Source organism: Pelobates fuscus, chromosome 1 (assembly GCF_036172605.1).
Source record: "Pelobates fuscus isolate aPelFus1 chromosome 1, aPelFus1.pri, whole genome shotgun sequence".
NCBI lineage: Eukaryota > Metazoa > Chordata > Amphibia > Anura > Pelobatidae > Pelobates > Pelobates fuscus.
In genome coordinates, this window is record NC_086317.1 from 433232096 (window position 1) to 433245447 (window position 13352).

At 42.0% G+C, this 13352-nt stretch overlaps 1 long non-coding RNA gene across 1 annotated transcript in view; it reads left to right on the plus strand.

Annotated features, from left to right (window-relative positions):
- Positions 1-266: 266 nt before the first annotated feature.
- Positions 267-13352, plus strand: part of LOC134598059 (uncharacterized) — a 33299-nt gene continuing 20213 nt past the window's right edge. Inside the window, exon 1 of the long non-coding RNA XR_010090341.1 lies at positions 267-395. This is a non-coding gene — a long non-coding RNA (uncharacterized LOC134598059). The remainder of the gene's footprint in view (positions 396-13352) is intronic.

Here is a 13352-nt window from a genome sequence, read left to right on the forward strand (position 1 = left end):
ACACCCCTAGACAAACTATGTTTTTTATATATACGATGTACTATGAATTAAAACCTTTGAATGCTTATTCATACTACATCTGAGTGGTGTGACTTCATTGAATATTCCCACCAAGTCCATACAGAACATTTTGATTTGCTATTTCTATTTCATATGTAATTGATATATTAAATGTGTTTTTAAAGTACATTCAGTGAATATATGTGAATGTCTGTATCTGTGCGGAGTGTCAGCGTGTGTATCCAGGATTTGTATCTTTACAGAGATAAAGGAAAGTAGAAACCTCTTTGTTAGTGCATAAATCCATGGCAGCGTACGGGTTTCCAGACCCTGTGGTGATTTCAAGCCTAACAAATGGGGGTTACGTCTGAGGGGGAGGATTGTGGTACCCAACGGTGAGTACAAAGATATTGACTTCTTTGTCTTTCTTTGTCCACTCATGTGGGTGTCACAGTCTCCTGTCTTGAACCGGTCTTAGGCTAAGAGAGAGATCTGTCGGTTGGACAGAGTCGCTGAGTAACAGGTTGAGAACAGGATCGGCCGTTTGCCTCTGAGGTTGATAATGGGATAAGCTGTTTGACTCTGTACCAGATTCAATATAGACTTAGGAGTTCTTGAGATCTGGTTGTTGAGAAGTGGGAACGGGATAGGCCGCCCATCTCAATGAGTAGTTAGTGTTGTCAAGAAGTGGGATCGGGATCGGGATAGGCCACCTAGTTAGTCAGGGAGGCTCTTAGTGAGTCTATATATTGTGAGTCTATATATTTATGGGCAAAGCAACACAGTCCTCTAGGGTAACAGGTATAGAACAACAGTCTCTTATGCAAAAATGGTGTGGTTTATTTAAAGCGTGCACAAAAATCCATGTAGCAATCAATTTGTTCAAAACTGCAGCACAACAGAAAGGAAAATCTACAAACAAAATCCTAGCTCAAATTCGAGCACTAACTAAACAAAGTAATGTCACTTACTAAACCAGGGTAATAAACTACACAAATCAACAAAAATAAACATTGGTTTCACAACATTGGTTTCACCAACCTTTAGCACTTTGTTTGGTGCTGCTCTGCACAGACCTGCTCTCTCTGCAGGTCAGATTGTATCTGACTCCTTTCTGCTCTGAGACCTGCTAATTAAAGCCTCAGCAGTTGCTAATTGGGCAGGTGAATGAGTACAAAGTTAAAAAATGAACAAGCAAAAAAGGCACTAAACGTATAAACTATAGTGCAAATATTGAAATAATAAAGGTAGAGCAACACCTAAAAGTGTACAAGCTCACAAAACACCATACAAACAATACCAATAAAAAGGTGCGCTGTATCTTTAAAAATGTAAAGTGCAAATTAGTGCACCAAAATAGTGCAAGAAGGAGTGTGTATCCAATATAATCACACTCAAATTAACGTATGTGCAAAATTGCAAGTGAATAGTGATAAATAATAAAATAATAACTTACAACAAAAAGAAAATATGGCTCCTTAGATGCTCCAATCAAGTTAAAACATATATAAGGAAAAATACAAAAAGGAAAGACATAGCATAATATTGTTGAGAAACAAGTGTTATAAATAAACCCAAATAGGAATATTACTCACAAAGGTAGAGCAGTAAAAGTCTGCTCTAACTTGTCCAGCTTATTAGTCCACACATCAGGACTTGAATGATGATATAAAATAGCAGGATACCAGCTCGATCAGAAATAAAAAAACTTTATTATGTAGATAAAATCCAAGATCTCCGTTCCCATTTGGAAGTAAGATGACCATATATCAGTGTTATATGAGAAATATCTACCAGTCCCATACGAAACTTCAACACTGCAGGTTTCATTTCCTGGAACTCGGAGTTCCTTCTGATCACGTGATGACGTAAATGACGTGATGACGCGTTTCGCCCAATCGGCTTCCTCAGATCACGTCCTGATGTAGCTGGTCCTGCCTTTTAAAACCCATACTGGGGGTGTGGAATCTATTAATTAATTGAATAAATTCCCGTAGTCTTTTTTATAAAAACGGGGTAAGTCCACTAAATGTCTCAAAAAGGAAATCCCACAATGCATATAAAAATGGATGGGAATAGCACAAAAAAGGTTCAGGGTACTAAATGCCTTCTCTACCTCGGGAGTCCACTTTATCATAACAGGGCCTTTTGCCTTAGTTAGCTCTGTCAACGGGTTTGCGATCGTAGCAAAGTTAGGTATGAATCTACAGTAGTAGCCCACTAAGCCTAGAAATGCCCTAACTTGTTTCTTTGTCACAGGACGTGGCCAATCCAAAATAGCATCTACCTTACTTTTCTGTGGTTTCAGGAGACCCCTCCCAATAGTGTAGCCCAAATACTTAGCCTCTTCCAAACCTATCGTACATTTGGATGGATTGGCAGTTAGACCTGCATCTCGTATAGACTTTATTACTGCCTGAACTCGGGGAAGGTGTGTTTCCCAATCTGTACTGTGGATAACCACATCGTCAAGGTAGGCAGCCGCGTATTCACTATGGGCAGCGGCGTACCTAGAGCATTTGGCACCCGGGGCGGACCCTGAGTGTGGCACCCCCCCATAATAAAAATGTAAGAAAACACCCACAATTTTTTGCTTTCCTATGGACTGATTGAATGTGCGCACAGCTCTTGCCGCGCATGTGCATTCGGCTCCACTCGGGAGCTGACGTCGGCGGGGGAGAAGAGGTCACCCCTTAAAACCCATTCAGCCACTTACCTTTCTCCAACGGGCTCCCTCGGCGCTGGTGACCTCTCCTCCCCCTGCCGACGTTAGATCCGAATGCGCGGCAAGAGCCGCATGTGCATTCAAACTGCCCATAGGAAAGCCTTACTCAATGTAATGTGAGATTACGTCCAGCGTCTTCTCACGGTGAGTTTTACAGTGAGAATTGCGGAAGCGCCTCTAGCGGCTGTCAGTGAGACAGCCACTAGAGGCTGGATTAACCCTCAGTGAAACATATGTTTTCAGCTGCAGGGTTAAAACTAGAGGGACCTGGCACCCATACCACTTTATTGAGCGGATCCTTAGAAATAGCATAGGAAAGGGATTTGAGTTCAAAAGATGTAGCGGCTAGGGCAGAGGTTTTGTAGAAGGGGGCCAGGGCAGGGGTTTTGTATAAATGCGCCATTTTTGTAGAAGGGGGAAGACCAGTGCTTTTGTAGAAAGGGGCTGGTGAGAAACTTCTAGAAAACTCCTCCCCTGCCCCTTTCTACAAAGCCCCTGGTCTCGCCCCTTCTAGAAAACCCCTGCCCTTCGCCCTTCATATAAAAACCCTGCACACTGATCACATAAATTTCATACACTCCCTACACATAAAAACCCTGCACCCCGATCACATAAATTTCATACACTCCCTACACATAAAAAACCCTGCACATCCCCCTTAATTAAAAAAAAAAGCTGCACACCCCCTTAAAAAAAACAAAAACCTGCACAACCCCCCTTAATTAAAAAAAATCATGCAAACCCTTAATAAAAACCCTGCACACCCCCTTAATAAAAAACAAAAACTTTCACAACCCCCCTAACAAAAAACATGCACCCCCCCTTAATAAAAACCCTGCACACACCCTTAATAAAAAACAAAAATCTGCAGTGCACATCCTCCCTTAATAAATAAAATACTGCAACCCCCTTAATAAAAAAAACAACCTGCACCCCCCTTTAATTAAACATACCCCCTCTAAATAAACTTCTCCCGTGCTGCACCCCCTTTAATTAATCCACATCCCCTTTAATTAATCCACATCCCCTTTAATTAATCCACCCCCTCTTTAATTAATCCACAACCCCTCTTTAATTAATCCACAACCCCTCTTTAATTAATCCACCCCCTCTAATTAATCCACCACCCCTCTAATTAATCCACCCCCCTCTAATTAATCCACCCCCTCTAATTAATACACCCCCTCTAATTAATACACCCCCTCTAATTAATACACCCCCTCTAATTAATACACCCCCCTCTAATTAATACACCCCCTCTAATTAATACACCCCCTCTAATTAATACACCCTCCTCTAATTAAAATACCCCCCTCTAATTAATACACCCCCCTCTAATTAATCCACCCCCTCTAATTAATCCACCCCCTCTAATTAATCCACCCCCTCTAATTAATACACCCCCTCTAATTAATACACCCCCTATAATTAATACACCACCCTCTAATTAAAACACCCCCTCTAATTAATCCACCCCCTCTAATTAATCCACCCCCCTCTAATTAATACACCCCCCTCTAATTAATACACCCCCTCTAATTAATACACCCCCCTTTAATACACCCCTCTAATTAATACACCCCATTCTATTTAATACACCCCCCTCTAATTAATACACCCCCCTCTAATTAATACACCCCCCTTTAATTAATCCACCCCCTCTAATTAATACACCCCCTCTAATTAATACACACCCCTTTAATTAATACACCCCCTCTAATTAATACACCCCCCTCTAATTAATACACCCCCCTTTAATTAATACACCCCCCTCTAATTAATACACCCCCTCTAATTAATACACCCCCTCTAATTAATAAACCCCCCTTTAATTAATACACCCCCTCTAATTAATACACCCCCCCTCTAATTAATACACCCCCCCTTTAATTAATACACCCCCCTCTAATTAATACACCCCCCTCTAATTAATCCACCCCCCTTTAATTAATCCACCCCCCTCTAATTAATACACCCCCCCTCTAATTAATACACCCCCCTTTAATTAATTCAGACCCAGACATAAAATAACTACTTTATACTTACATTTTGATGATGCCTTGCTTGCCCGCCGACCACTGGATCCTTCCGCTGAAGATCCGTGAAGGCGGACTGACGGCGCTGCGCACGTCGTCATCACGTTGCGCGACGCCGCGGCCCGCAACACTCCTCCCCCTCCTCCTCATAAAGAAGGAAGTCCCGCCGGTGTTTGGCCGCAAAGGTGCTGCGGCTGTGCGCAGCGTAATGATGGGGGGTGACACATGATAACCAAAAAACAACACAGAACTTCGGGATACGGCTGGAAGTTAATCTAAAAGGAACATGAAAAAATACAACAATAGTGAAGCACAGTTAACACGTTTTTTTGCGCTGAATACAAATGCACTCACAGAATAAAGTAGAATATATCGCTCATAGGGTGCCTCCCCTGGTTGGAATGGGGGGTTGGTAATCCCTTGGCTCCGTTATCAGCTTCCTTAATGATGCTCAGGACTCCAAACGGGTAATGGTAGAAAAAGATGTTTTTTATTGATTAAAAGTGAATAATCACCATCAATATAAAATATATTTAAAAGAAAGAACGGTATGGTCCTACGCGTTTCGTTCTGCAAAGAACGTCATCAGGGACCGTATACAAAATAAAGTAAAATCAATATGCAATTACAGCATGTGAAAAATACATCCTATTCCCCCCATCCCCGAATCCTCTTTAAATAGGGCTACTCCCTGTGTCCATTGGTGGTTCCGTGGGTAGTGTCCAGTGTCCGTTGCTTGATTGGTTCCATAAGGGAGCTGAACAGCTGCTTTCTATCCTCCTCGTATTGCTGTGATCAAATTTTGACGCGTTCGGATAACCGGAACCGGAAGTGGGGATTGAACCGCACTTCCGCGTTCCACTTGCGTTCCATTTGCGTTCCACCAGCGGTTCACATGCGTTCCACCCTCGTTATAATTCAGCACAAATATACAACCGGAAAAAAAATATATATTCTATCTGCTAAAGAGAAAATGATATTAATAACCTTATTGACTGCATATTTTTGTGAAATTAGCAACAATTGTTTGCATAATCAATCGCTATTGCCTGCTATGTTAAACAGTAACACACACTATTTCTTAAAGTGAAAGATAAACAAAAATGCAAAAATTTATAGTATATATGGACCTAACAGAAAAAAACATATATACAAAGTGTAACATACACAACCAGACTATATAATATATATATCCATATTCATTGATTTGTTAATATGTAATCGATGTCGTAAGGCTAATTTTAAGAATAATAAATTTTGAGAATAATACATTTTAATCAATTTTAATCAATTTTGTGATGTACCTATAAAGAAAATCTCCAATATTAAATGGAGTTATAGTACATTTTAATCAATTTTGTGATATACCTATAGACAAAATCTCCAATATTAAGTGGAGTTACACATATATTTAATATCCCAAATCAATATCCACTGATTTGTTGATATGTGATTGGTGCCACAAATGTAATTTAATGATAGTAAATTTTAAAAATAATGCATTTTTTTCCAATTTTGTGATGTTCCTATAGAAAAAATCTCTAATATTAAGTGGAGTTACACATATATCTAATATCCCAAATAGTGGGGTTATTCCCTAGCATTTTTATTATCAAATACAAATAGAGTAATATTTTTAGAATTTCTGCCTAATTGCAGAGTATAACAAATTAATACTCCCTAATACGATTTTGACTAATATACGTGATGAACAGTCTAATTGTGCATGTTCGTCCACATATCCCATATAGAAGAAAATATATTAGAAAATTAATAGAGTGACAAAAACCCAATAAAATAAAATACATGAAATAATCTTAATCCAGAAAACAAACTAAGTCAATACCAATGTTGAGACCCTTGGGCTCTAGGGTCTTCAACTTGTGTATCCAGAAGGTTTCCCTCTGGGATAACTTCTGGATTCTATCACCCCCTCGCCAAAATGGAAAAACTCTTTCAATGCCCATAAAGCTAAATCCCTGGAAAGTAAATGATGGACAATTGTAACAGTGGGCCGAAACTGAATGAGTTGGAATTGGAAGTCACTGGAAGTCATGGCACCCCCCTAGTCAGTGGCACCTGGGGCGGGCCGCCCCCCCACCCCCCCCCACCCCCCCACTTAGTATGCCACTGACTATGGGGTCTAAGGATTCTATCCATCATTCTTTGGAAGATGGCAGGTACACCATGCAACCCAAAAGGCAAGACTTTATAGTGAAATAAACCTTCTGGTGTGGAAAAAGCAGTTTTGTCTTTGGCCCGCTCTGTTAAGGGAACTTGCCAATAACCTTTAGTCAGATCTAATGTAGTCAGATATCTGGATCGTCCTAATCTCTCTATTAGGTCATCAACCCTAGGCATGGGATAAGCATCAAATTTTGATATCTCATTTAATTTTCTGAAATCATTACAGAATCTGATTTCTCCATTTGGATTGGGTACCAACACTATAGGATTACTCCATTCACTTTGTGATTCCTTGATAACCCCTAGCTCAAGCATCTTTCGGACCTCTGCTTTGATGGCTTCTTTTCTGGCCTCTGGGATTCGGTAGGGTTTTAAGTTAACCCTTTTTCCAGGTTCCGTAATTATGTCATGTTCAATAACATGAGTCTTTCCTGGTACTGGAGCAAACGCATCCCGATTTCTAAGAACAAACTCTCGGACCTCATTTTTCTTATGAGATGCTACTTTGGTCAGAGGAACTTTGTCGGTCATGGCCATCAAGGCCTCTCTGTCTGTCCAGGGTTTAAGTAAATGTATATGGTATATTTGTTTGGGCTTTCTTCTACCAGGTTGTCTCACCTTATAATTCACCTCATTGACTCGTTCAATGATCTCTTATGGGCCATGCCAGTTTGCAAGGAATTTACTTTCTACTGTCGGGGATTAGTACCATAACCCTGTCTCCTCTTGAAAGACCCTAAGTCTAGCATTCCTGTTATAACTAGCTTTCTGGGCTTCCTGTGCTCTCTCCATATTTTCCCTGACAATTGGCATTATGGCCTCAATGCGATCCTGCATTTGTGCCACATGTTCAATAACACTCCTATGAGGCATGTGCTCCTGTTCCCATGTTTACTTCGCAACATCAAGGAGACCTCTAGGATGTCTGCCATATAAAAATTCAAAAGGTGAGAACCCTGTTGAAGCTTGGGGGACTTCTCTGATAGAAAACATTAGATATGGGAGCAAACGATCCCAATTCTTACCATCTTTATCAATTACCTTACGGAGCATTGCTTTTAATGTTTTATTAAATCTTTCCACTAACCCATCAGTTTGTGGGTGATACACTGATGTTTTCAATTGTCTAATCTTCAACAAGTTACATAGCTCTTTCATCACTCGTGACATGAAAGGAGTACCTTGGTCTTTAACCCCTTAAGGACACATGACATGTGTGACATGTCATGATTCCCTTTTATTCCAGAAGTTTGGTCTTTAAGGGGTTAAGTACTTCTCTAGGTATTCCAACCCGGCTGAACATAAACATTAACTCTCTGGCAATGGTTTTAGCTGAGGTATTTCTTAAAGGTATAGCTTCGGGATAGCGGGTAGCATAATCTTGTACTACCAATATATATTGGTGCCCCCTAGCGGATTTAAGTAAAGGACCAACCAGGTCCATAGCAATTCTTTCAAATGGGACTTCTATAATGGGAAGAGGAATTAGGGGATTACGGAAAGCTTGGAATGGAGCCTTTCTTTGGCATTCTGGGCATGACTTGCAAAATCGCTCTATAGCAGAGTACATTCCTGGACAGTAAAATCTTCTTAGTTTTCTCTCCCTGGTTTTTTCAATCCCAAGATGCCCCAGTAATACATGGCTGTGAGCTAGTTTCAAGACTAGGTTCCTGTGGGATTGAGGTACCAGTAATTGCTCAACCTCTTCAACCCCCCTCCTCTCTACTCGGTAAAGTAAATTATTTCTTTCTGCAAATAGGGAAGGGACAATTGAGGTTTCCGGGTTAACAGGAGTACCTTCCACTACCTGAACATTGTTACGGGCAGCTACCAAGGTTTGATCCTCCCATTGGGCAGCCCGAAAATTTCCTGAACTAATACCTAGATGATGGAACTCCACCTCTTCCCTTAGATTTTCTACTTGGGAGGAATCACTTTCATTGTGTTCCCCTTCCTCACCCAAACATACTACAGTGGGTTCTTTTTCACTATACTGCTCCAAATCAATCGTAGAAAAAGGGAAACCATTCTCTAAACCCACTGTTTCTGCCTCTACCTCTGTTCGGTTATCCTGTTTTATTACAGTATCTTCCCATATTTCCTGAAAGAGGGGAAAATCACGCCCCAATACAGCATCATAAGGCAATGATGGTACCACCCCAACTCTATGTTTTATCAACCCTACCGTGGTAGCAAATTCCACCTCGGCCGTGGGGTACGTGTGGGTGTCACCATGTATGCATATTATATCCAACACGTGAATTTTATCTACTTGCTCACTCTGAAGTAAAGATCTCTTTACCAATGAAACCTCACTCCCAGAATCTAAGAGTGCTTGCACACTCCTCCCCTCCATATTTACAGATTTGACATGATTAATACCACCAGTACTTGTTAAAGCAGACATTTGTGTGTATACCAACAATGCACCATGTTTCTCCCCCCTCCCCAAATTATATTCCATAGGTTAATCAGTCTGTGGACAGTTACGTGCACTATGTCCAATCTCCTGACATCTATAACACTTTCTCTCTCTCTCTGTCTGGCCTTGTGGCCGGGTTGGGAACCTGGGCACCCAATTTTCCTGGTAGTCAGTCTGTCTATGGGTCTGTACAGAATCTTTTATCCCATCTGTTTCTTTAACCCCTTAAGGACCAAACTTCTGGAATAAAAGGGAAATGATGGCATGTCAGGCATGTCATGTGTCCTTAAGGGGTTAAACCCACCAGACTTCTTTGCATGTATCATGTTACTTTGCAATTTGGCGTTAAGGTAAGGTTCTTTACTCTGAGTTTCATTAGCAAACCGGTATCTCTCTGTCAAGTTCATCATTTCTTCAGGGTCCTTTGGATCCGCTTGACTGACCCATTTCCGTAGCGCTATCGGCAGACTCCTGAGGAAGCGATCCATAACCACCTTTTCAATGATTACTGCAGCAGAGTTGATTTCTGGCTGTAGCCACTTCTGGGCAAGTCTCAAGAGGTCATTTGTGACCTAGTAGATTTCTCGGTATCATAAACCCAAGCATTATATCTTTGGGCTCGTACTGCAGGCGTAACTCCAAGCCGTGTTAGTATTTCTGCTTTCAATCGGTCATAGTCTTGTGCTTGGCTGAGAGGCAAATCATCATATGCGTTTTGTGATTCTCCACTGAGGCAAGGGGCTAATAATCCTGCCCACTGACCTGGAGGCCATCCTTCTCGGGTAGCAATCCTTTCAAAGGTTGTCAGGTAAGCCCCCATGTCATCAACCTCACTCTCTTTATGTAAAAAGTCAGTAACTCAAATCTGGCGCCCCCTATCCATAGTAGGGGTAGTCACACTTCACAGCATGGTTTGTTGCAAAGCACTTGTTAGTTTTTCTCTGTCTTCCCGCTGAGTTTCCATAATGCAGTCTATTTGTGTGGCCAATAAGCGGTTTGTCTCCTGTTGGACCGCAACAGCCTGTCGCTGTGACTCCATGAGGCTACTGATCTGCGCCGCTGTTACACGGTTTGTGTCTTGCTGGGTAGTAGTAGCCTGTACCAAGGTCTAACTTTTACTAACCCTTCCATCTTGCTTGTTGTTTTTTGTTTTTTTTCAGCCACCTGGTAAATACCACACACCACACCTGCAGGCCTCTGTTTCCAACAACCAGTCTCAGTTTGCAGAGTCGCAGTACCTTAGGCCTCTATACCCACAGACCGTATAAATGTGCTTTAAATGCCCGCATTCTCCACCATCTTGTGACCTTTATGGGCAAAGCAACACAGTCCTCTAGGGTAACAGGTATAGAACAACAGTCTCTTATGCAAAAATGGTCTGGTTTATTTACAGCGTGCACAAAAATCCATGTAGCACTAGGAATCAATTTGTTCAAAACTGCAGCACAACAGAAAGGAAAATCTACAAACAAAATCCTAGCTCAAATTCAAGCACTAACTAAACATAAAGTAATGTCCCTTACTAAACCAGGGCAATAAACTACACAAATCAACAAAAATAAACATTGGTTTCACCAACCTTTAGCACTTTGTTTGGTGCTGCTCTCTCTGCGGGTCAGATTGTATCTGACTCCTTTCTGCTCTGAGACCTGCTAATTAAAGCCTCAGCAGTTGCTAATTGGGCAGGTGAATGAGTACAGACTATGGAGGATTCTGGGTCCTAGATACCTTCCTTCTATTACCCTCAGGGCCGGCTTTAGGGGTGTGCGAGCTGTGCGGCCGCACAGGGCGCCATGGAGCAGGGGGCGCCGTGCGGCCGCACAGCCAGCCGGGATTGGAAAAAAAAAAATAAATAATGTTTTTCTTTTTTAAATTTGCAGCGGGGGCGGAGCTTACCGTGCGGCGGGGGCGGAGCTAAAAGCGCCGGAAAACTGCTGCAGGGGAAGCAGGAAGGAGTCCCTGCTTCCCCACCAAACAGTCACCAGGAGCTGCACTGCCTCCTCAATGAACTCCACAGGTAACTGTGTGCTTGTCATGTGAGTGTGACTCTCTGCCTGTGTGCATTACTGTCTGTGTGTGTGTATATGACTGTCTGCCTCTGTGTGTCTGTGTGTATTACTGTCTGTGTGTGTGTGTGTGTGTGTATATGACTGTCTGCCTCTGTGTGTCTGTGTGTATTACTGTCTGTGTGTGTGTGTGTGTATATGACTCTCTGCCTGTGTGTATTACTGTCTGTGTGTATCACTGTCTGCCTCTGTGTGTCTGTGTGTATGACTGTCTGCCTCTGTGTGTGTATTACTGCCTCTGTGTGTGTGTATTACTGTCTGTGTGTGTGTATTACTGTCTGTGTGTGTGTATGACTGTCTGCCTCTGTGTGTGTGTATGTATGACTGTCTGCCTGTGTGTGTGTGTTTGTGTGTATTACTGTCTGTGTGTGTGTATGACTGTCTGCCTGTGTGTGTCTGTGTGTATGACTGTATGCGTGTGTGTGTATGACTGTGTGTGTCTGTGTGTATTACTGTCTGCCTCTGTGTGTGTCTGTGTGTATTACTGTCTGTGTCTGTGTGTATGACTGACTGTCTGCCTGTGTGTGTCTGTGTGTGTGTGTGTTAGACTGTCTGCCTTTGTGTGTCTGTGTGTGTGTGTATGACTGTCTGCCTGTGTGTGTGTGTGTGTGTGGATGTCTTCCTGTGTGTGTGTATGGCTGTCTGACTCTGTGTGTGTGTGTGTGTCACATACAACCAATACACGCATATCACACACTGTTAATACACCCATTACAAATATCACACATAGCATACATATCACACACAGTCATCACACCTACTATCACATACACAGACAACACAAACATTACAGCATACATGGATGACGGGGGGGGGCGCTGTGAAGATTTTTCGCACAGGGCGTCTAAATGCCTAAGGCCGGCCCTGATTACCCTCCCATAGACTCTGTCATAATATTGATTTATTACCTGTTAGTTAGTTAGTAAGGGATTTATATGTTTGGTACACTTTGTCCCCTGGAATCAGTGGAGAAGTTTCTCCTACATTATTGTGTATATTTCTTTCTGCTTTCCCCTGTCTCTTATTATTTTTAGAGCTTAAGATTTCTGACTTGTAGTTGCACATTTCAAAAGGGGTCTGATGCAATTGTTATAGGAAAATATGATTTGTGTGCTTGTTTTTATGAATTTAATAAGCCCAATTTTTTTTCTTTTTTACATTGGGACTAGGAATATATGTTTGCAATTAAATAATTTATAACCTGAACAAGTGATTACATTTTAAATGATCCTGGTACAAATGTATGAGACCATGACTTTACCTTAGATTAGAAAAACACATTTAGGGATAGTTTCATAAATCCTGCGATGTGGACAGAGTTATACACCAAACAGCACACAAGATAGTTAACAATCCCATTTCCCATGAAATTGATGAAGACCCATACTGCAGCTAATCCTCACTAAAGAAATCCTTTATAATACAACTGTTGATGTGTGACCACCCTCCTTTCCTGTGGCCTGATGAAACAGGGGATAATGCATGACTGCCACCACTGTTCCATCAAGGAAAGAAAGGCATGCCGTCCATACTTCATAATCAGGGCAATCATCACGGTGATTTTGTTCAAAAGAGGACTGGTGGACACTTCCCTGGGATGATGAGGAGTCAAACTGTCCAACCTGCTACGGTTGACAACTAGCACAATCCTCAACACCTCTGCCTGTTTTGCCCAAGAGTGGTAGTAGTACAGGAGGTACTGCTGCTACTGCTTCTCCCTTTTTTGTATGCCTGACATTGTGGTGGGTTTACTTTGTATTATGTTTGTGTTAAAAGACAGTTTGCTGCGGGGGCGGGGCCGGACCGCCGAGCTGGATGGTCGCAAGACGGACCAGCTCCGGCGAAACTTTAACTTACATAAGATAAAAATGCTGTATTGGCCAAATATACCGACCGGCAGCGGCGGCCCTCGATGG